At 38.2% G+C, this 24,245-nt stretch overlaps 1 protein-coding gene across 4 annotated transcripts in view; it reads left to right on the forward strand.

The window, feature by feature from the left end:
* LOC308199452 (uncharacterized protein) overlaps positions 1-24,245 on the forward strand; it is a 490,488-nt gene that overhangs the window by 210,930 nt on the left and 255,313 nt on the right. The window contains exon 4 of one of the 4 annotated variants that reach the window (XM_080603633.1): positions 5,618-5,731. The exons of the other annotated variants lie outside the window; for them this stretch is intronic. The gene's annotated coding sequence lies outside the window, so the exon portion shown is untranslated. The remainder of the gene's footprint in view (positions 1-5,617; positions 5,732-24,245) is intronic. 4 annotated transcript variants of the gene reach the window in all.

Below are 24,245 nucleotides of genomic sequence, written 5' to 3' on the forward strand. Positions count from 1 at the left end.
ATGGAACATTTAAAGTTGTGTGCTGACCATATTCTTGTGATTAGTATCTCCTAGTAGACTTGTACATGTTATTAGGTCAATGTCAGAGAAATTATTATGATGCTGAACTCTTTATCAGATAAAATTTCAGATAATGGTAGTTTGCTGTTGTTGTTATTGTTTTTAATCTTTGCAGTCAGCTATCTGTTTCTTTCCAGCATCTATCTGTCAAACCATTAACTGTATTCTATTCAGCATATTATCTGACATCTACAAGTAAATAGCATGGTAAAGAATGATATAGGGCACTGCAGTAACAGGATGTTGAAATTAAGTTAATAAACTCAGGTTTTCTGATGTCTGCTTTATTCTTAAGAGATTTACACATCTATAGTGTCATGATTACAGTTATCAGCATCTCTTTCGTTTCCTTTTTTCATTAGTGCTGGAAAAAAAATCAAATACATAATTATAAATAAAGGAAAATAGTTGGAAATTAGAACGCTTCTTTGAAGTATGAGACAAGAAACCAATTATTTCACACACTGGAACAGCTTGCCCAGAGAGAATGTGGAATCTCCATCCTTGGAGATTTGCAAAACTTGCCTGGGCAAGGCCTTGAGCAACCTGATCACACTTAGAAGCTACTTTCAGCAGTCCTTCAGATGTGCCTTCCAGCTTCTCCGCTCATTTGAAGCCTAAAATCTGGGTTCAGATTTTTGCACAATGATTCCTCTTTTCTTGTGTTGCTCTTTTGCTGCAGTCTTTGTAGAAGCATCTGAGAAATTGGGTTGTCATGTTTGAGCTGTCATTGCACAGGTCTCAGTTAAAGAGACAGATGACAAGTAACATGATCAAAGGAATACTAGTTTTCTTGTGTATCAATGGGGTATGTAAAACAGTGTGGGAAAACTTTATGATAAGCTTGTCATATAAGTATAACAATATTCAACTTTTTTTTCTGAAAGATGTATATTAGCATGTTGTACACGTGTAAAGAAGCAATATAAGCTTACATATTATATGACTTCTATCATAAAATATTTCTTACTTTTCTTTCCTAAGAGACGTCTTCCTGTTCACAGCTTGTTGCAGAATGCTCTAAACTGGGTAGATTTCTTCCTTTTTCATTGAAAATATGATATCCTTCCTAGGAAGGAATAGATGAAAGTAATAAACGTATTCCTCATTTTATTCAATGCTAATTGGCTTACCATTGTACATAAAAATATGAGCCATATGAAATATGTTTTTTTTAAACATGTTTATGTATCATATGCTAGCTCTGGAGTTTTCTCTGGCATGTCAAGAATACTGATAGTTGGGTCACTTTTTTGAACATCTTTCAGTCTTCATATCATTCACTTTGTAATTCTGTAACTATATTCTGTCATATCAGCCTTCTTGTTGGAAATAATATTCTCTTGGTTAATAGAACAAAAAATTACCCTTGAGATATTTATTTAGCTATAAATTTTCTTGGTCAGTAATAATATGCTGACATTTCTGCTGAGAGAACGATGAAATCTTGTGGTTTTGACCTATCCTTGAGAATACCTCCTGGGAAAAGTGCATACCACAGCAGAAAATACTGGAGTTCTGGTGTGATGATGTCATGTTAAATTCATTAGAAGTACCCAGAAATTGAAATTTTGTTAGCCTCAGTAGAGGATAAAGTATAAACCTCTGCACTAGAAAGGAAAGAATGAGTGCAAGGGAAAGAGAAAAATGATTCGATCTTGCCAGTTTTATGCCCTTTTGGGACTTACACTCTCAGTACAGATTGAGAAGACCAGTGCTGCTTCTTTCTTCGTCCCCCATTCTGGCTCATTCTAAATCTTCTTTCACTTATTTACAATGAGTGTCTACCAAGTGGCTTGTTTGTTTGTTTTTGGCTTAAATTTACAATATTTATTGTTAGTTTGTCACTTGATTTTCATTTTTAAGAATCCTGATAACTATGGGATTCAGAGTTACAGATTCCTGGGTTGGGGTGGGAGGAATCCTCTGTTCAAACCGTACATTACTGTCTTGATGTATCTAAGTGCTGCGGTCCCAAAATCTCAGCTGTATTTAGGTGAGCAAGGTAGGGTTCATACAACCCAACAAATTTTGCTTTATTTTCCCCCACAGATGATTCATGTTATTCAGAGTTAGAGTTCTAACAGAGGTAGATAGTTTTCCTGTCAACTGTTAGTAAATGGTCAGCACAGCTCTCAGAAGTTAGGTGAGGTAGAGCCCTCCACTCTTCAAACCCAGTTTGGGCTTTCAACACTCATAGACTCCTGTATAACAACTCAATATTCAGTGTTTATTTTCTACCCCACTCTGGGTGAATATGGACAGAATTTTGTCTGCCATTTACAGGCAGGGACTAAGACAGTGCTCATTCATAAGCAGAAACTTGAACCCACACTGAGCAAGAGGTATTTTAAAGTTTTGGCTTGGGGTCAAAACTAGATCCCAAGTGAACCACAACAGTTCACAGGCTCAGATTCATTTATGAGAGTCCTGAGTCATTACAGAACTGTTTCTTGTCTCTGTATGTGAATAGTCCTGTGCTGCAAGCTCTGCCTCAGTGTACCAACACCAAACTGTTTTTTGTTACAGAATATTCTAGCACAAAGCCTAGCAATTTCTAATGTACCAAGCACGTTTCAGGTTATCATTTTAAAGGGGGAATAGTTTTTGAAAACAGAATGAAAGAGAGGGAGCTCTCCTTCAGTGACATGGCTGCATCCAGAGCCTTTGTTGAGACTTGTTAGAGAAAAACTTCAAAGTTGAGAAAGGCAAGACCCCGTCACCTTTCTAGGGCTCTGACACCTGGCAGGTGCATTGTGAAGTAATGTACAGAGTATGCTCTCAGTTGTAAATCCCGAAAGGAAAAGATTGTTCTTGCTCCTTTTTTTTTTTTTTTTTCTTTCCCTGAAGATTTTTTAATACCATTACTGAGTACGTTAGGGAAAACCTTTAGGGTTTTTAATAAGACTGAAAGGTGGTTTAATTGCTTGTTGCTAAATTACTTGATATTGTTTTTTTTTTTTTTTCAAAGCTACCAGGTTTTACTTACTTATTTCTTAATATTTTATTTAGTTAAACTGCAAAAGAGGGACAGATATCAGCATGCAGGTTTGGGGCTTTTTTGTTCTTTATACAATGTGAAGGAGCACACTTTATCTGGTGTCTGAGTGTTGCTTTCAGTGTGACGAATGGGCTTTGGTGAGCTTTGCAAACCAGCATGTTTTTGTTTATCCCTTGCCTGGGTAACTGAAATTGTATAAACAAAAATGGCCTGATAAAATATATTTATTATTAACCAATAAATTGCATATTTTCACTTTGTAGACTCCTAAGTCTATTGCAACTATAAGTTCACTGGTGCAAGTATTTTTGATTATTAATAGAGTTACTTGGTGGTGAAATAAGTTTGGAATGTTTTACTCACAATAGTCAGCCTTTTCGAAGTAGGCTAGAAGACTGATGGGCCATAACAATTTATTTTTAAAGGTAGGTGTTGAGAAATGAACTAAGCTTTTCCACGTTAAATAATTCATTTTTATTGGGCCCCGTGGTTGTTAATTTTCTTTCCTATGCCTCCCCCTCCTTTACAATTTTTTGGTTTACTTTCTTCTTCAATATATTTTTTCTATTAGTCTACTTTTAAAGAACAGAAGCAAAGAGGATAAAGGAGAACAGCTCAAACAGTGCTTCTTTGCAATGGGGTAAAAGAGAAGAGGAATTAAGACTGTCATCCCTCTTGAACATGTTTATCAGTCTCAGTAAAAGTCAGCATGCTGATCTTAGGAAAATTTACCTAATCTTGACACCTATCTGGTGCCTATCTACTGGAGGAGTCAGAAGTTTCATGAACATTTAATCAGACTAAGCTACAAATAAGAAAGGAGAGATGAGTTGTCTGAACTGTGGTTTTTCTTCTATAGTTTCTCAGGTTCAAGTGGCATACAAACAAAATACTTCATTATTGTATGTCAGAGGCATAGGCTTAGAATGCTTCTTCCAGTAACCTTGTTATAGAAGCTACGAACAGAAATGAAATAAAATGTTAAACATATTTCTGCATGTTTCTCTTTTTAACTGGGCACAATGCAAAATCAGAAATTTCCAGTAAAAGTTCAAGATGTCATTAGGGAAAAAAGGTTAAGTTTTTAATTGTTTTTTATTCTTGATGAAAACCTAAGACAAAGCTTATAACGTTAAAAATAAATAAATAAACAAATAAATCATTGTTTTGTTTTGAAGACTGCAATAACATGTTAGCTGCCCTTTCTGAGACCTGGTCTATTGTGCCAGGCTATCTCCAAGGAGATGTAGACATGGTTCTGCTTTACTTCTTTTTCGTCTGTAAAGAGATGCATTTAGTAGCTCTCAAGTGTAAAAGAGTAACCATGGCCTGTCCTTTTCTAAGATTTGGAATGCCTAAGCTTTTCAAATAAAATATAGAAAAAGTACCCTTGTGTGACACCTAAGACTGCTGAAATCTTTAAGAAATGCAATAATTCTACCATTGTAAATAGTGTTTTAAAAAATACAACTATGAAACTATTTGCTGCAATACATTTAGTGATGTATTACCAAGAGGTCTCCCTTGTCATTCCATTTATTAGTTCAGAAATAGCCAGTATCTGAAATATATTTAATGACTACTGTTTGCCGCCAATGTATTTAATTCCCTATGATTGGTACAATTCATTTGCAGGGTATTTTAGTTTATATGTTATTGAAACTTTCTCTTGATGTTAAAATACTTGAGATTCTCAGTGTATGATAGTATTTCTCAAAGTGTCAAATGCCAGTTAAAAAACACTCTCAAATCTAGACAGAGGAACACTAAATGATAGAAAGAGGAAGGTATCTTATAGGGAAAAAAAAAAAAAAAGAAAACAAAAAACCCCACCACTTTTCTTTGGCACTGGAACAAATATTTCAGTGAGTTTCCTGCTATGAAACAGCACAGTATTTTGGTGCTGAGAAATTAAGTTCCTCTGTCATATGAACGTAATAAAGAATTACAGTCAAGGCCTTTCTTCATACAATAAACAGGAAACTACTGCAATAATAAGAGTCGTCTTATGCCGATGTTTCACTCATTAAGTGCTTTCTTCTGCTACTTTCAGGGTTCATACCGTCTACCCCCTGAAAAGTTGTAAAAATAGAATCTCTTACTTCAGATATGGCAGCTTCAGGAGAAGGAGCTTGTTTTACTTTCCGCATCTTGTGCTGATGTTTGTGTGTTCTTTAGAAGCTACAGCAGTTCAGTTCAGATGAATTAGGAACCTTAATGTAGTTGTCAATATCTAGCCTCCATAAGTGTCCAGTTGAAACCCAACCACTGTTGGATCTCTCAGGTGCCTCAGTTACCTGAAGACGTTCCAGTTCTCCTCGTACTAAGGGCACTGCATGGCAATCTCTCATCTCAGGAAAGTGCTACTCCTTTGCTGTGTGTTGCAGCAGAAGGAAAAAAGGTAATGAATGTGGTGATTGGGCTGAATGGAAAGCAACAGGGACTTCTTCAGTTTTCAGAAAGGATAAACATTGCCTCTAAATTAACCATTTCTTCCTATGAGTGCACCACAAAGAAATAAAAATTCTATATATATATTTATTTTTTTTTCTCCAGAATTTATCACTGGGCAGGTTGACTCAGACATCCCATCCATTCACAAAGCTTGCATATGACAATGGAAGGAAGTTGTCTTGGGAAGGAGGAGAATCTCAGCCACCTACAAGACAGGTCAGAAGGGTTATACTTAATATAAGAGGGGAATATTTAAACTGGTCTCACATAAATGTGAAACAACACATTTAAAAAATTGACTCTGCATTCAAAAATTTGACTCTGAATGTGCACCCCGTTTGGAGGAGGATAGAGTATGATTAAGTTTTCTATTACAGTGCAAAGAATTTGTGAAATGAAACACAAACTTCTATATGCTGGTTATAGTGTGCTCATTGGAAAGTATTTGTGAAAAATGTTTGGGCATTTAAACAGGGAGTCAAATGACTCGTTTCTTCTGTTCAGTTCTGATTCAAGCTTTTGGTTATGCTGCCTTTTTTCACCTTTAAAGCAGCCTACAACATCCTCAAACAATAATCTTGCTTCTTATAACTTATACCTTTTCTGTATATGGCCAAACTTTTTAGCACTGAGCATAATTAGAATTATATTTTGACAATAAACTTGCCTTTTTTCTTATATATATATATATATTTGAGAGCAACTTGACAAAAAGTTTATTGGGACTGGGGAGAAGTACAGTACAAAGAGAGAGAAAATTTTACCTTTAGGAAATGTTTCTTTAAAGCGATGTCTTTTCATCTCATCTCTTCTGTTCTTCCTGTCCTTCATGGTGTGACACTTAGTGCCAGCGGGATGTTAGTCATTTCCACGTAGATTTTGAGAACTGAATTTGACACACCTTCATTTATAGAAGGTGCTTTGAGACAGCATTTGACATAGTTATGCTTGTTGATATACCTTTAATGAAGAAAGGCTAAAGACTTACTAGCTGAAGAAATATTCTGCTCAAACCCAGAATGCCTATACTTATCCTCTCACAGCACAAGCATGCTATGACAGGTTTTAAGGGTTTGGAACTGCATCTAGTAAGATACTGTGATGGCACATAAGTAATATATGTTGTGCATCCGTAACTCCTCAGAAATGTTTAAACTTTCAGCTTACTGACTTATTTCCTCAGTCTTTTTCAGAGTTGAGATTTTTACTTTTTGATACTTTGGGAAAATTCTTAGATCCTTTCTTATTATGCTGGAAAATAAGGATTTCCTGATTTAATGTAGCTGCTTGTTTCAGATAGTAATGACTAAATAAATAAACAAAGTGGAATAAACATGAGGATTAAAGTTTTAGTCTGAATAAAATGGCTGAAGGTTTAAATAAGGCTTAGATCCTAAAATTCAATGTGACTAAGGCTAAAAGTTGCAGTTCAGAAATCTGTTGGACTAATTTAAAGATGATTACAGTATCTATTGCAGTGCCTCATAAATGACGTTAAAAGTCATCCACTTCCTAGATGTAGAAATACTATCTTTGCTTCATCTTCTTTGCCTTGTAAAGATTTCAGACCTTTTTTTCTTTTTTTTTTTTTTGATGGGGGTCTTCTATCCATTCCTAGGATAATGTATGTATACAATCCAGACTGCAAAAGAAGCTAATACTGGTTGCACTTCACATATTAAAAGTTTCAGGTCTTATTTCCTTAGCTATTAGGTAACATTATCATACACTAGCCTTTTGTATGAATACCCCCCCTAATCTGCACAGGGCCAGAGCGTACAGGGCAGCCTGGTTACATGTCTGCTCCTCATCACAGCACCTACACAAGCAGTCCTGCACACAGCTGGGAGCGGTCTGGAACTGTGCAAAGCCAAGGCTCTCAGTTTCATTTAGCTGTGCGATGGTACAATAAAGAGAAGTGGCCCAAACCGAATATCCACAGGCATTCCCTGGAGAAGGCTGTTGCTGCGGTTTGCGGCAGTCATTCTTCTGGCTTCTTGTTCCTGGCTTCAGTCAAGAGCTGGAGCTGAGTGAGCAGCAGAGGATCCCTGCAACAAGAGTGCAAGGCTCTAGGTGCCACCATCTTCTAGGTGCCCTCCTTCCGCTGTCTAGGCAAAGGATAGAGTGGGGTTTAGCTACATGGAAATAGCCCAGGGAAGTTAGGTATGGACAGAGGAGATGTGGAGGAAGTAAGTGTAGGTGAAAGAAAGGTATTTGTGGTCCATATGTGTGTTAGGTTAATCTTACTCTCATGAGAAGTTCCAAGTAAGAGAAAGAAATCATTAAGTACTACCTTCTTAAAGGCACCCCAGCATACGTTGAGTAATTACCACAGGGTTTTGATTCTGCTCCCATCTATGTTGTCACAGAAAAAGGTTCAAATGCACTTTAATCCTTTTCTCTGGCCTCCATTTTCTACTGGAAAAATAATGTTACCAATCAAGTCTTGTTTCCTTAACAGTTGTCGTTGTATCAGATAACTATCGCAAAGAATAGAAATGAATTGTTTTGCATATTGTAGGCTGTCAACGTCCTTTGCTTGTCAAATTCTACAATACTACAGACAGGGCTGTCACTCCATATTATTAATTTACCCCTCAGCAAAACAAAGGTACATGCTGTACTAAGTGTAAAGCTAAACTGACAGAGTCCTTTATGCAGCTATAATAAATGTATCCCTGTCACTTTGAAATCAGCTGTGCTATTTGGCATTATTTTTCCGGTACTAGTGGAGGTTAAAGGAGAAGTGAGAGAGAGAACTCATTGACTTTCCTTGCATATATCTGTATCTATACTGATTTTAACCTTACCCATAAAAGGTCAAGCTTAAAATTATTTCCGCAGAGCAGCTGTCTTCAGAGGTTTGAATTAACATAGATGGAGAGTGCCATAGGAAAAAAAAAGTTCATTTTTACCCTAATTGGATTAAGGTAAGTCTTGTGCATACTGCAAGGGTGAGGTTTTGCTAGAGTACAAACTGCTGGGTTGACAGAAAAGGATTAATTTATGTGCCTCTTGTCAGGTTGTTGACTAATAAAGTATTGATCGTATCTGTAAGATATGCAGAGTGTCTGTCAGAAACGAAGACACTCTGGAATTGAAAATTGCTAGCATATCTGACATGATCAAAGCCCGATTAATGGTATTAAGCAGCAATAAGTAGGCTGCAGCATATATCAGATGCAGAGTTTTATGTCACATGTCCTGGAGCAGGCATCATAACCTGGCATAATACCCAGCCTCGGCAATGAGTGACTGATTTGTGTAGTTCCTGGATTTTTTTTCCTGCTTTTCTTTTATGTGTTCCTGCAGACATATTGAACTACCACAGTTTAATCCCAGAGGAGCCTGCAGGTGGTATTGTCCTTGCATTGAGGAGTTATTAAATTCTTAAGGTCACCATAAAAAAGGTTCCATTAAATTGAGTTAATAAAAACATTGGGCAAAGGTTTGCTAAGAGTGCAGGTGTCAAAGCCTTGGGAATTAGACTGTCTTTCATGACATCAAGCTAAAAGAATATTTTACAACACATCACAATATGAAGATGTTAGAAATGCAGTTTCTGTGAAGTTTTGGCTTGGGTGGGATAGAGGCACCTGTGCTTTGCAGGAAATGTCCTATTTAATATTCAAATATTTTCAGAAGGCAATTTTAATTGATGAAAGCTTTAAACTTTCTACAAAGAAATAAAAACTTTTCTTTTGTTGTTGCCTTCATGTATGTATGCATAGAGAGACACAAAGATAAATAGGTGTACATAAAAATGTAGATTAGGTATATAGATCCATGGGTGATCTGTTGCTAACCCCTGTTTTGTACTTAAAAAGGACAACTGAGCCTGCTGTTTTTCCAATGCTACTAATGCACACTGAATGTTCTTTAGTTAGGGAAGCTCCTGAAGAAGAGCAAGATTTAAAATCATTTAGGCCTATTTTATTTTATTTTATTTTATTTTATTTTATTTTATTTTATTTTATTTTATTTTATTTTTTTAACTGGAATCTGTGATGAGGCCTCTGATGAGAAAAAATAGTCATGAATTTGACTTCTATTTTTTAATATCTTATGACTGATGTCTTTTTTTGTTAACTGTTAGCATGAGATTGCAGCTACACCAAGGTGAATAGCAAACTTTCCATTTACTTTGGTACAATCTAGATTTCACCCACTATGAGCATAAGAAAATGCATGTAGTTTTGCTGAAATGTTTCATTGTGGCTCTAAATGAATAATTGATGCTATTTTCAATTCCAAAATATTAAGATACGATCAATTAAAAACGTTGTTTGCCACATTCACTGAGAAGCAAATTAAAAATAAATTGCTATATTAGCAATTACTTTTGAACTAATTTCTCTAAGACTTTAGTTTTTGATGACGGCACATGTAATAAATTACATATTTAATTAAATAAAACCATATATTTCTTTCATGTGCTGGATATGACTTGCATAGAATAGTTTTTAGTCTTCAGCTGCTTTCCTAATAACCATGATAGATTTCCATTTATTTGCAACTTATTGACTTTTTTTTTTTTTAATTGAAGCATTTCAACATATATAAAATGTAATTCTTTTTTTAAAGGTCTAGTTTGTAAATTGTATTTCTCCATTCACTTGTTAGAGCTTGAGATTTTAAACATCAATATAAAATTAGTAGAGATTCTGCTCACTAAAGGAAAAAATTTCATTCACTATATAATGTATTGCACTATATATGATATATAATATCATATATATATCATATATATTATATAATGTATAGGGACATGAAGCTGACAAGCATAGCAAACTACTATTTAATGAATTAATACTGTGGGACTTGGAAAATGTTAATAATGAAAATGGCTATAAACAAACTAATGTTATAAAGAAAATTAAAATACGCAGAAATGCATTATAGGTGGAGTTCAACTTAGACTTTACCTGGCAGTCCCAGTGACTGCTAAACTCAGAGTAATTTTCATAATTTTTCATATACATTTTAAAAGGGATGATTTTTCATCTGGTGTCTTCTTTTTCATGGAAATGTGTCAATTTAAGGCCTTGTCCTTAGGTATTAACTCAGACTGCTTAAGACTGAGAGAACATTTTGACATTCTTTCCACCTTTCCAGTCACAAGTGCATATATCTCAGAAGCTTCTTCAAGTTTGTAAATTCTCTTACTGTATTCAGAAGGCAAAAGTAGCAATTATTAAAGAGAACATATGGCAGGTGCCTTAAAACTCCAGGGTGACACTGGAGCATATGACTTCAGCTCATTATAAGTACTTCCTAGGTTCTTCTTAATTGCTCTAGTAATTAAAATTCACCAAAAATTGTGAAAATGCCAAACAATTCAATAATACATTCATAATGTGTTACAATATTACACATAATAAAAATATGTATTTTTAAAATCTTGACATAAGTTACTTAGTCATCTGTGTGGTTACAGAGATTTATTTATTTTCCTTCTATTTTGTCAGCTTTTAAAATCTGTTTTTCAATGTAAAAATAAGTTTAAGCATTCAGGTGAAATGTAAATAAAACTAATTAAACTAAGGCTGTCATTGGAAGTGAGAGTAATGTGCAATAAGTGACAGAGTATATCTATGGAAAGTATGTGAATAGTTGACATTAATGAGAATTCCGTCTGTAGTCAGTGAAGAGCCTGAAAAAAATCTGTTGAAATAGCTTAAGAATAATCTTAAAAAAAAAAAAAAAAAAAAAAAGACTTTGGGAGGTCAGATTCATGCTTATTCAATATGATAGTTTTATCAAAGCCACGGATGAAATAACTTCAGGATCAAGGATCAGAGAGTTAGGAATATATGTAAAAGGCAGAGTTTCAGCAGTTTTGACTGAAATTTAAAGGCTGGGTTGTAATAAACAGAGTTATTTTTTATATGAAATTGGATTCTTAAATGCAAACCTTTAAATGTTTAGTGGTGTTAGAGGTTAGGTAATACCCTTGAGGAAACAGTTATTTTAAAATATAATCCAAAATGCATGGTAGCATAGCCATTGCAAATTGCCTTTTGAGAGAAGGTTTAGTTATTATGTGTTTAATCAATCCTGGCTGTAAGGAAATTAAGGGAATATTGTAAGCAGCAGAAAACAAAGTTCTTTCTTAAAGGCAAAAAGAGAGAATTACAAATGACTGAACATTTAAGAGGTTTACAAAGAAATTTCCTTTCAGGGAGTTGATAAGGAAGGAGGAGGAAGTGATTACGAGCAATATTTTATTACAGCTAAAGAGACCTCTAGCCCTTCAATTGACAGAAAAATTAAAAATTACATTATGAAGTTCAGTGCTGCATCTAGAATGACTGCACATGTAGCCCAGGTAGCGTTTGCTGGGCATCCAGAAATTGAGGAGACAGTAATTAGTAATTAGCTAGGGAAAATGGTTGTAAGTATCATCTCTGCTATGTAAAATTGTGTAATTATGTTTTCCAGGGCTCTACTGAGGTGCTGTAAGCCTGAGAGTATAATTTCACTTTCGTATTTTCTGTGTAATTTTTGAAGATGTGAATGCATTTTCACCTGCACCTTATCTTGGCCCTATTTGAGATCTTTTTCTCTCAGCTGAGAAAAAATCCTCCTGAGGAGGAACCTAAGGAGTAGGGAAGAAAAATTTTTAGACACCTCCGAGGAGCAATGGGTGTTTTCCTGGCTCCTTCTCTGATGTTCTCCAGATTTCTTACTCCTGTGGAATTGCTCCCTACTGTCATTTGGACACTGATTTTATGCTTTTCCTTTAACCTGTAGTAGCAGACCTTTAACTGATCTTTCACCATATTCTGTAATAGAGAGAGGCTTGTAATATCTTCAGAACAAAATTAGCCTGCTGTAAGATATGACCTGAGTCACAGTGTGAAATACACACGTCTGTGGAATATAAGGTATGGAATTGTATAATTTAGAGACTGGATGGGAAAGTGTGAGCAATCGGACACAAAGGAAGACTGCAGGGTCAGCCATTGGTGTGGTGTTTCCTAAAGTGTGAGTACCCAATTTTGTAAGTTTGTGGCTCTTTCTGCAAGCGCCACCTTGGATCAGCAGCAGGTTTCAGACCTGCGGATCCATAGCTCAGTCCTGCATTGCTCAGCTGGGAGAAAAAAATAATAAAAATAAAAAAAATGGTACTAATACAGTAAAACTGTCAAGAGTTGCACATCATTTTTCCTGGTTTGCAGATAATGTTGCTGCAATTACACCTTTCATAAACTCTTGCAAGGTTTTTTGTTCAGGTTTTCTTTTTTTAGAAATGGTGATTATTCAGAGAAGAATGCTAAGGTGAAAGTATGTTAAATCTTTAATTATGCTTTAAAACTTCTTTACTAGATCATTCAGTCAGGCTTACCCACAATAAAACACCTGTTTTCTACTTAGTCTAGCAGCTGGACTAAATGTATCATACGTACAGCAGCTTATGGGTATGGAATTGCTACCAAACAACTCTGGAGCTGTTCATACACATCTGTTGGAGGGCAAAAAAAAAAAAAAAAAGGAAAATAAAAAGGGAGAAATGTCCTTATGCAACGTCACATTCATCTGCTTGTTTCTTTGTTGTTTTTTGTCTGTTAGTTATTTTCTTTGTTTGTCTTGTAAAGTGCAGGAGTCTTAGTCAAGGTGCTTGTTCCTTTCATTAGGGTCTTATCCCCATTTACCTTGCCTGGCACACTCCCCATGTCTGCTACCATTCGAGAAGGAACCTCTCTAGCTGTAGGTGGGATTGCACATATGGCATGTGAATCACATTTCTTAAGGAGTTTATGGGTTCTTCTCTGCACAATTTAGGTATAAGTAAATTTTAGTTGGTATTGACTCTTGACTTTACAACTGGGAAAATGTACGGAAAGGCCCTGACTAATGTAACAGAAAATGAGCAGCAAAGACTAAGATGAGAAAAACAAATGTTTCATGTGACACAAAGAATAGTGAAGAAGCAGGAGATGCTGCAGTGATGAATGAGAAAAAATGTAGCTTAAGATTATAATGAATTTATAATTTAGAATGAAATGATATGAAAGTGAAAGACAGTCAAAGGACAGATCTATGCATTTGAAGTATTCTTTCATTCTTTAGCAGCTAAGCTTTGTGATCTATTTAAATTCTCCCGTTCTTCATATAGTGAAGAACCTAGATATGATACCTCATCCTTCTCATATCCTTTCTGATCTGTGATGAAGAGCAGATTAGGAACTGTTAGGACAGAGCGTGTAACAATTATATGCAGTTTCATCCAGTGATTTGATTCAATGATTTTCTGTAGCTGTTTTTGAAGTATCTGCTGGAAGTCACTGGGTAAGCAAGCCATGAATAATTAGTGAAAACTGATGCAAGTGTTCCGCTTGGAGTGTAGTGGTATGCAACACTATGTTTTTATAAACAGAAAGTGGTTTCAGAAGTTATTTTAAGCCACACATAATTAAACAGGAACTAGCATTAAAACAGGGATTAATATTGTTTACAGTGGGGAAATTCATTGTGAAATTTGAATACCTGATGATTACATATAAGATTGAACTTCTATAGGTATATAATAAGTAAAATTGCTTTCCGCAGGCAACTTTAGACTATTCCCTGTCTAGAGGGAAAATGACAGATCAGAGATCTCTGCCAGTAGACACTCTGGGGAAAACCCTGTAGCAGGAAAACCCTGTGAGAACACCAGTATAATGAATGTCGGTATGATATAAACAATAAACATTCAGTTTTCAATTGGCACTTCTGAAATCACCCAGAGTAAAAGCCGTACCCAGTTCTGTTGCCTCTAGAAGTGCTGCTTAGACCTATAGGGGACACACAGGATTCTGCTGGTTTGAGCCATACGCTGGCAGGCTGAAATCATGACTTCAAGTGTCGCTTCTACCAACCTGTTCCCTGTGTGCACGCTTCTCTGGGAGTGAGAGGATGCCATGGCACACTAGTGATGGCTCTCGCATATGAACAGGTTTTTAAAATAAAGAATGGAGGGAATTGAGATCCTCCTCAGGCCTCTGCACAGATGGGTGTTGCAAATTGTTGTGTGTTCATATCCCCTTCAGTGCCAATCAGCTACAGCTACATGGTGTTGTATTTAATGCTTTAGGGCAGGCTTTGGCTTTTTCTTCTCCGCTATATCCCACTCTTGGCTCAGATGGTGGTTACTGCAAGTGGCAAAGCCACTGCATGCATATATTGGGTTTTGAATTAAATTAAAACTTCAAGACATTCCAGCAAGTAAAATGGTAAAAGATGGTATATGGTGGTGGTTAAAAATAAATTTAAATGGATGGATTTAAATGGAGTTGAAGTTTAGAGAAGAAATAAGTTATCAGAAAACAGCACATCTACTACAGTCAGAGAAATTTTTGTTTTTGTTTTCCTTTTCCCCACAGTTGAGTTGTGGTTCTTCCACAAGAAGAGTGGAGTTCTCCCACAACTCAACTTCCATTTATATGTGGCCCATATAAATGTGCCAGTCAAATGCAAAGCCAATCAGAAGCCAAATTTCTGATGCCTTTCTCTGTATATATTTTATAATTTAAAATGAAAATATATAAACTACTGCCAGGTAACTGAAATGTTTGGCTGAGGGGTTTGTAATGCTTTCCTAAGCAGCAATAAATCTTTATTCTTTCATGCATACCTCACAATTATCACAAATCTATATGCAATATTTTTATACTATTCTGAAGTACTAAAGAAATTCTTGTGTACTGTTATCACATTCTGTAATTTTACACTCAGTTTTATCACATAATTTATGTTTTAACACTGGTACCTTTTTTCACCGATAAGCTTAACAGTCACTCAAGCTCATTTCTTTTTTTCTCTGGCAAAGTACTACTACGTACATCACCATTAGTCACGTATATCTGAAAAATCCATTGCTCCAAACATTAATTCTTATTTCACATCTCTTTACACATTACAGAAAAAAGTGTAACCAGTTTCCTAGCAGTATTTCTGAGGCACTCACAGAATTCCCCAAATTATTTTTAGGTATCAATAGTATTAAAAAAAAAAATATGCAGATTTTCTGAGTGGTATAAACTTTTGAACAGTATATAACATAATGTACTTTCCCCCACGAGCTTTTATATGCATTCAGTCTGGATATTGGCTTTTGCAAGTCTGTTTTAAACAGACCAGAATTCACAGATTCACAGATTCACAGATTTCTCTAGGTTGGAAGAGACCTCAAGATCATCGAGTCCAACCTCCGACCTAACACTAAGTACTCCACTAAACCATATCCCTAAGCTCTACATCTAAACGTCTTTTAAAGACCTCCAGGGATGGTGACTCCACCACCTCCCTGGGCAGCCCGTTCCAATGCTTAATAACCCTTTCGGTAAAGAAGTACTTCCTAACATCCAACCTAAAACTCCCCTGTCGCAACTTTAGCCCATTCCCCCTCGTCCTGTCACCAGGCACGTGGGAGAATAGACCAACCCCCACCTCTCTACAGCCTCCTTTCAGGTAACTGTAGAGAGCGATGAGGTCGCCCCTGAGCCTCCTCTTCTCCAGGCTGAACAAGCCCAGCTCCCTCAGCCGCTCCTCGTAAGACTTGTTCTCCAGACCCCTCACAAGCTTGGTCGCCCTTCTCTGGACTCGCTCGAGCACGTCCATGTCCTTCCTGTAGCGAGGGGCCCAAAACTGAACACAGTACTCGAGGTGCGGCCTCACCAGAGCCGAGTACAGGGGCACAATCACTTCCCTCGACCTGCTGGCCACACTGCTTCTTATACAGGCCAGGATGCCGTTGGCCTTCTTGGCCACCTGGGCACACTGCTGGCTCATATTCAGCCGACTATCCACCAATACTCCCAGGTCCTTCTCGGCCAGGCAGCTTTCCAGCCACTCATCTCCCAGCCTGTAGCTCTGCTTGGGGTTGTTGCAGCCCAGGTGCAGGACCCGGCACTTGGCCTTGTTGAACTTCATACAGTTGGCCTCAGCCCATCGCTCCAGCCTATCCAGATCCTCCTGCAGAGCCTTCCTGCCCTCGAGCAGATCGACACACGCACTTAGCTTGGTGTCATCTGCAAACTTACTGAGGGTGCACTGGACGCCCTCATCCAGATCATCAATAAAGATATTAAAGAGGACCGGCCCCAGTACCGAGCCCTGGGGGACTCCACTAGTGACCGGCCTCCAACCAGATTTGACTCCATTCACCACAACTCTCTGGGCCCGGCCATCCAGCCAGTTTCTAACCCAGCGAAGCGTACGCCAGTCCAAGCCCCGAGCAGCCAGTTTCTTGAGGAGGATGTTGTGGGGAACGGTGTCAAAAGCCTTACTGAGGTCAAGGTAGACCACGTCCACAGCCTTTCCCTCATCCACCAAGCGCGTCACTTGGTCATAGAAGGAGATCAGGTTCGTCAAGCAGGACCTGCCTTTCATAAACCCATGCTGACTGGGCCTGATCGCCTGCTTGCCCTGCAAGTGCCGCGTGATGACCCTCAAGATAATCTGCTCCATGAGCTTCCCCGGCACTGAGGTCAAACTGACAGGCCTATAGTTCCCCGGGTCTGCCCTGCGGCCCTTCTTATAGATAGGCGTCACATTGGCTAGCCGCCAGTCAACCGGGACCTCCCCCGATAGCCAGGACTGCCGATAAATGATGGAAAGCGGCTCAGCCAGCTCCTCCGCCAGTTCTCTCAGTACCCTTGGGTGGATCCCATCCGGCCCCATCGACTTGCGCACATCCAAGCTCCGTAGCAGGTCGCCAACCATTTCCTCATGGATAGCCAAGGCCACATCCAGCTCCCCATCCCCTTCCACCAGCTCAGGGCACTGGGTGTCCGGAGTACAACCGGTATTGCCGCTAAAGACTGAGGCAAAGGCGGCATTAAGCACCTCAGCCTTTTCCTCATCCTTAGTAACTAGGTTTCCCCTCGCATCCAGTAAAGGATGGAGATTCTCCCTAGTCCTCCGTTTCGCGTTGATGTATTTGTAAAAGGATTTTTTGTTGTCTTTAACGGCAGTAGCCAGATTGAGCTCCAGATGAGCTTTGGCCTTTCTAATTTTCTCCCTGCACAGCCTCGCTACATCCTTGTAGTCCTCCTCAGTGGCCCGCCCTTTTTTCCAAAGATTATAAACACTCTTTTTTCTGCTAAGCTCCAGCCGCAACTCTCTGTTGAGCCAGGCCGGTCTTCTTCCACGCCGGCTCATCTTTGGGCACGTGGGGACGGACCACTCCTGTGCCATCACGATTTCCTTCTTGAGGAGCGCCCAGCCTTCCTGGACTCCTCTGCCCTTCAGAACCGCCTCCCAGGGGACTCGGCCAACCAGCGTCCTGAGCAGCTCAAAGTCAGCCCTCCGGAAGTCCAAGACAGCAGTTTTACTGGTCCCCTTCCTGGCCTCGCCAAGAATAGAGAACTCTACCATTTCGTGGTCACTCTGCCCCAGACAGCTTCCGACCACCACATCTCCCACCAGTCCTTCTCTGTTTGTGAAGAGAAGGTCTAGCGGGGCACCACCCCTGGTAGGTTCACTGACCAGCTGCGTCAGGAAGCTATCTCCCACGCTCTCCAGAAACCTCCTAGATTGCTTTCTCTGTGCCGTGTTGTGTTTCCAGGATATGTCCGGGAAGTTGAAGTCCCCCACGAGGACAAGCGCCGACGATTTTGCAACTTGAAAAAAATTGAAACCCTCCATGTGGCATTCTGGTTTCCCTTTTTCGGTGGGAACTTGTAGCATGTCATATGGCAGAATTTGACTGTAACCTAAAATATCAGTAGGGCCTGTTACTGACAACACAGTTTTGAGCAGGATTCCACCTAGAAATGACAAGCTAGGATATCTATTTATCTACTCTGCTGTAACAATTATTACATTGGACTGTTCCTTTCTTCTGAAGAGAGAAAGGTGATCTGAAATAGAGCAAATAGAATTGATAATAATGCTCTTGGTTATATTTGTGAGTATATGCTTATAGGCAAAGAACTGGCCAAAGTGAAGTAATCCTTCAATGCTGCATGATAGAACCTTGCTCACTTGATTTAAGAGTGATGGGTTTGGGGTTCTCAGTACTTCCTTCATCTTGATTACACCTTACAAATATCTGGTAGATGTCTCCCCAGATAATTTTGAAGACTGTACTTTGCACATTTTTAGTACCCAATTCCTCTTATCATAATGCTGACATGACTTTTCAGAAGTTCTAGTGACATTTTGGTTTTCCTTTCCGCAAAAAGAAGTAGAAAGTGTAAACATAATAATGGCACAATAATGAATAGAAGTGTGACAAGAGTGTTAATACACTTAGACTAGTATTCCAACACAGCTCAGGGCCAATCCTTTATTGTCTATAATGTACTGACACATCTTTCATGGGCTCAGAGACTGCAGCAGGCTTTTGGTGGGGTGCTTACTACTTCTCAGAGCAATGTAATCATTTCTTTTTCTCTTGCCAGTTCCTTGCTTTTATTTGGTGCTAAAGAAGCTTTGTTACCAGAGCAAGAGATCAGACTGTTTTAAAAAATATTTTGAGTAGATCTGTATTTGTCAATTATGCTAATGGGAAAGGCAGAACTCGCCACAGACATCTTTAAGTCAAGGAGTTGGATGAACAAAATAATGGGAGAAATAAATGAAATTTGAAGCTGTGAACACCTTCTATAGTTTTCAGGTAGTTCAGTTATATTCATGGTCTTTGCTGCAGTCCATTTTTGGATGATACATTTTAGGAGGACAATGAGGGGGAAACAAACAAAACCCCCTAATTATGTTGTCAGACAATCCAGAGGGGGGAAGAAAAGTGTGGTTAGAAGTTTTAAAACAACAACAACAAACCTTCAAACTCCTCCTCTGTGTCTTCAGGGTTCTTTCAGAAAAAGATTTTCTGTTTATTCTAATGGTCCCTTGGGAGCTTATAGCCTTGCAGAAAGTAGTAAATGCCAGAGGTGTCATCAGCAGCCAGCAAGGCTGTCAGATATATTTTACTCATGTTCCAACCTGTAAAATGTCTAATATGACACATCCCTTGACAGTTCTGAATGTCCAGACTTTTCCCACCCTGTGATTCTGCTTGCTAGGCTTGCTGTACATGCTATTAACACATGCAGCAAAAATGAAATGGCTCTTTTTTGGAGTGATGAAAGCAGCTGCCTGTGATAACACGGGAATGAAATTGGTGATCCAAGAGATCCCTTTCATTTCCTGTGTTTTCTCTGTGGGTGGGATTCTGATTTCAGTTTAGTACATTCTGAATACTGAACTAACAACTTAGAAGATAAAATACAGACCGGTTAAATGAGAGTCTGTGCAAAGACTAGCCAACCCAGAAACCACATTTCAGATGACCAAAAACCGAATCCTCCCTTTCTCTACTACATTGCTCCTCCCTACATGAATGGAGTCAGTGACCCTGTACCCATATCTACCCCACTTTAGTGTTTTCTTCTTTCTTCCACCACCTAAGCTTGTCCTCCCTTGATCCTGACCACACAACCTGCAACCATTTCTAGAATTGCAGCTCTTTGGTTCTTATAGTCCTACATCTGTTAGCAGAACTGGCAAGCATGTATGGCAGCCCTTGAAGCTGGGTGCCATCGATCTCCTCTCCCTGTTTAATGAGTCTTTGTCCTCTCAGTACTTTCAGAGCATGAGTGTCTCAAATGCCATAGCTTCTGGTTCTCAACAGGAGGGACCAGACCCTTCTTTCTATGGGCAGCATCACTTCTTGCACATTTGAAATAATTTCCTTTCTCTGTTTTTAAACTCTATGTCCTGGATTTAAGAATTTGTCCTAATCTGTGGTAGAGATACCACAGAACATGAGGGAAGCTTTGGTACTGCAGCGCAGTTGCAAGTCAGCCTCCATATTCAGAGAGAGTTTGTTGAGAGGCGCATGCCACAGTCTGGTTGTCAGTAATCTTTCTCGAAGTGGTAAGTATTTTGGTCTCTTCAGACAGATGCATAAAAATCAGGCACAAAAGAGATGACAATGCTGCTGGTACTCTAAGTACCCTTCCCTTCATCTGCTTTAGAGCCGCTGTTTTTCACTCCAACTTTTTTTGTTTTGAGCTTTGGCAAATGGTACTCCTGTTCCTTTTGTTTTTGTGCACTGCTCTCTTGCACTTGCCTTAGGCTTGTCTTAGATGCTGCTGCATACATCAAAACTGTTCTTAAGTTTTGTCAAGACAGCATTCTCTTTTCTAAGTTTCTCTTCAAAATATTCCTCTTCCAGAAGATGTATAGAAAAATGCTTTGTTGCACTGAGCTGGCAATCACTTGGACAACTGCAAGGTACAAATACAGAAGCTCTGTGGTGGTTTGACCCCAGCCAACAGCTAAGCACCCTCCCTGTCACTCACTGACCTCCACCCCCCAGAAGGATAGGAGGGAGGATCAGCAGGGTGAATATGGACAAGGTAAAGACAAGCTCATAAGTGAAGGGGAAAAAAAAAACAAACAACAAAAACAAACAAACAAACAAAAAACAAGCAAAGTCAATCAATCACCACCTTGCACCAGCAGACATGTTGACACATCATACAATGCATAAACATAAAAATTACAAAAATGGCATTCCCAGCTCCAGGCTCACTGATCTCTATTGCTTGTGTGTTTATAGAATACCTCTTAGGCAGAATAGAGTTTTCTGTACCATGCTAATCCTGATTTGTGAGCTATTGTTCACAGAAAATGTGAACCCGCACCATTAGTCCTATCTATTCCATTCTCTATCGATGTAACTGCTTGGCAATGGGGCAGCTAGTGGCTGAACTTTCAGGGAAACTTGTTTAAATACTGTGATTTGGCCATGTATGAGTCCAAGAACACAGGTGTGATTCCACACGTCCCTGAGGTAACTGCTTTGTAATACTAGGCTATTACAAGACTTCTAAGGGGCTTCAGCACTGCTTACCACCAAGTTTTATCAGTGGGACTTAGGTAACAATTTATTTGTGTTTTACATGATATATAGGGATACACTGAAAACTGAAAACATTTCAATCCATTATCTTATAATTAATTATTTAAAAGTCAATTAAATAGACTTAAAAAAAAATCTTCTGAAATCAAGCTTCTTCTATTAGGTAGTTAACTTTGGGCATTAATATTTGCATAATTTGGCCTAATGACTTGGTCACAGTTAAACAGTAATCACCCCAAAATTAAATTTGGGGTCTCTGCCCATGAGAAGTCGGTCTTTTTTTCTTTTTTTTTAATCTAATTCTAATAAAACTCTAGTAGAGAGGATTAGTTTCAGCAAGTGTTAATGTCTATGCACTTCAATTTGCTTTGAGGTATTGTTCAGAACTCTACAGTTTTCAATTAATATAGATTGCCTTTGCTGTGGTAGCTTGGAGATCTTTGGAGAATACAGATTCTTTTTTTTCCCTTCAAAAATAATAATAAAAGATCTTCAGCTGTGTGGTTCTTCAGTTACTTTTGTGGAGAGGGAAATGGTATATCTGATAACCAATAATATTGGCTTCCTAGGGCAGGTGATTAATTAATGCTTTTTTAAAGCTCAGATTTAATAGTAATTTTTATTTTGCCTCACAACACCATTGTAAAATCCCCAAAGCCCTTTACTGAAACAGGAATGAAACAAGTTAGCAGGTGTTATTAAGAGAACATGTCTGTTGCTTTTGCAAAATGCCAGAAGTTGATTGCAGACCAACTGGGGAAGACCTATGAGATTCTTCCAGTGTACACAAAAGGAATGAACCTATAATTAAATTACAGTTAAACACAGATGGTTATTTTACAGCAGGTGCTCAACTTTGAAAGTGTATCTCTGGACTATTTTTGTTCCAACATGGTGTTCAGTCCCTGTTGGGCTTCTGGCATCATTTTATGGTTAAATAAAAATATTCCTTTGTATACATTTAGGATTGGTGTGTGTGTGTATGTGTGTGGTTTGGGCTTTTGTTTGTCTGGTTTTGTTTTGTTTTTTGCCAGGACACAAAGCTATCAGGCATTGCTATGTTTTAAAGGATAGTTAGAAGAAAAACATGAAGCAGAGATTAAGCACAGCACAGAGGAAAATAAACATAAGAGTATAAATAGAAGGATATCTGCATACCATTTATGGGAGCTAGTTAAGTAATGTGTACAATTAAACCTAGATCTCAGGATACATAGTTATCCAAGAAGAAATAATCGCTATGCAAATATTATCGCTAAATGTATCTTTTACTTGATAGAAGAGATTACATGAGTTTTATACCATTCCAAGGTCAGTGTTATATGATTTATTTAAGTGTAATATAAATATTTCAAGGACTACATAGTCTTTGTATGTGACCTAAGTCAGCAGTATGTGAAAAATGCTACTTAGAAGTACCTCAGTACTTATTAGAACTACTTCTTTAAGTACCACGTACTGAGAAAGGTAAACATAATTTACATGAAAATCAAATTTGATTGTATATCTGATTCTAAATGTCACTCAGATTTATCTCACTGATAGCGATGTGTTGTACAATCATTGGAAAATATAAAAGCTAGCATTGCAGTAATCTTGCCTTTCCACAAGTGTTCACAGTGTGTCTGTATGTTGACGCTGAGTGAAGTTTTAGTGAAATTTGTGGATCAATTATTGCTATAACACTGTATATTGGACAAACTTTAGAAGTTTGGTTTGTCAAGAGATTGTCAAATAACTCAGGTTAATAGTTCAGCTTGAGCATATTGATGAATGTCCAGAGGGTATTTGACTTGCTGTAACCAGTCAGGTCAGCTCGTATAAATAAACCAATAACAGAGTTGCAGAGTTACAGAATAGTTTTAATAGCATCTTAGGTAAGCTTTCCATTTCTCTTACTGTTCATCTCATGTTTTTAATGTGCATCACTACCTTCAGGCACAGAGTTAGTTTCTGCAGCCCTGAGGCTGGAGAAACCTCATGAGATGGCCATAGAGTGAGAGGAATTTTGATGCCTTTACCAGCTCCAGTGCTGCTGAATGAAAGGAGTCCTTGTTTATGCTTATTTGGACAATAAAGCTGCTCCTTTCTATAGCTGATGAGGTTGCTATTTGTGGATCTTTAAGTATCTCTTTTGTAGGAGGAGCCTGTCTAAATATCTTATTTTCTAAGCTATTGAAATTCACAAAGGGTGTTTTCTGATAATATCTCTCTTGACTTATTTGTTTAGCTAGGTAATGAAGATGCTTGTATAAGAAAAAGCAATTTGTTTATAGGGGACAGCTCATCATTTATAAATAGCCAACCTGTCTCTTCTTTCAAGAAAAAAAAAAAGGGGGGGGGGGGAGGGGGGATTTTTACTATGATCAATTGTGCAAGATGAGGAAAAGCATTCTACTCTGAATCACTGTAATAATTGTCTGAATGTGTCCCAGTAATATCTTCTGGAATTGCTCTTCCTTTACCTTGTTGATAACAGTCCTATCTCCATTTACTACTCTCACTATTTTTCCTCTCTCCCTTCCTTCACATCTCTGATATGAGTGCAAACCACTCTGCTCTCTAGTGGTGCAGACATGTCCTTTTATTTGTACAGACATGTCGATTAGTCCCATTCATTGTTTGTTTGTTTGTTTGTTTGTCTGACATCCACCATTCTTTTTCTTACTCTTGCCCTCTCTTCTGCAACGGCATTCCCAGTATATCTGAAACATATCTGAAATCATTTCTGGAATATTCTCCACAGACTTTGATGCTTTGCAGCTGTGTTGCCTTCCTTTTTCTGCTACTTCTTGTGAAGTAATGTTTGCAGTATCCTAACATACAGTCATTGGTTTGAACAAGTCTGTTCCAGGATGGGTACTGCATATACAT

The sequence above is a fragment of the Anser brachyrhynchus genome (genome assembly GCF_964034855.1).
Source record: "Anser brachyrhynchus genome assembly, chromosome: 8".
Taxonomy (NCBI): Eukaryota; Metazoa; Chordata; class Aves; order Anseriformes; family Anatidae; genus Anser; species Anser brachyrhynchus.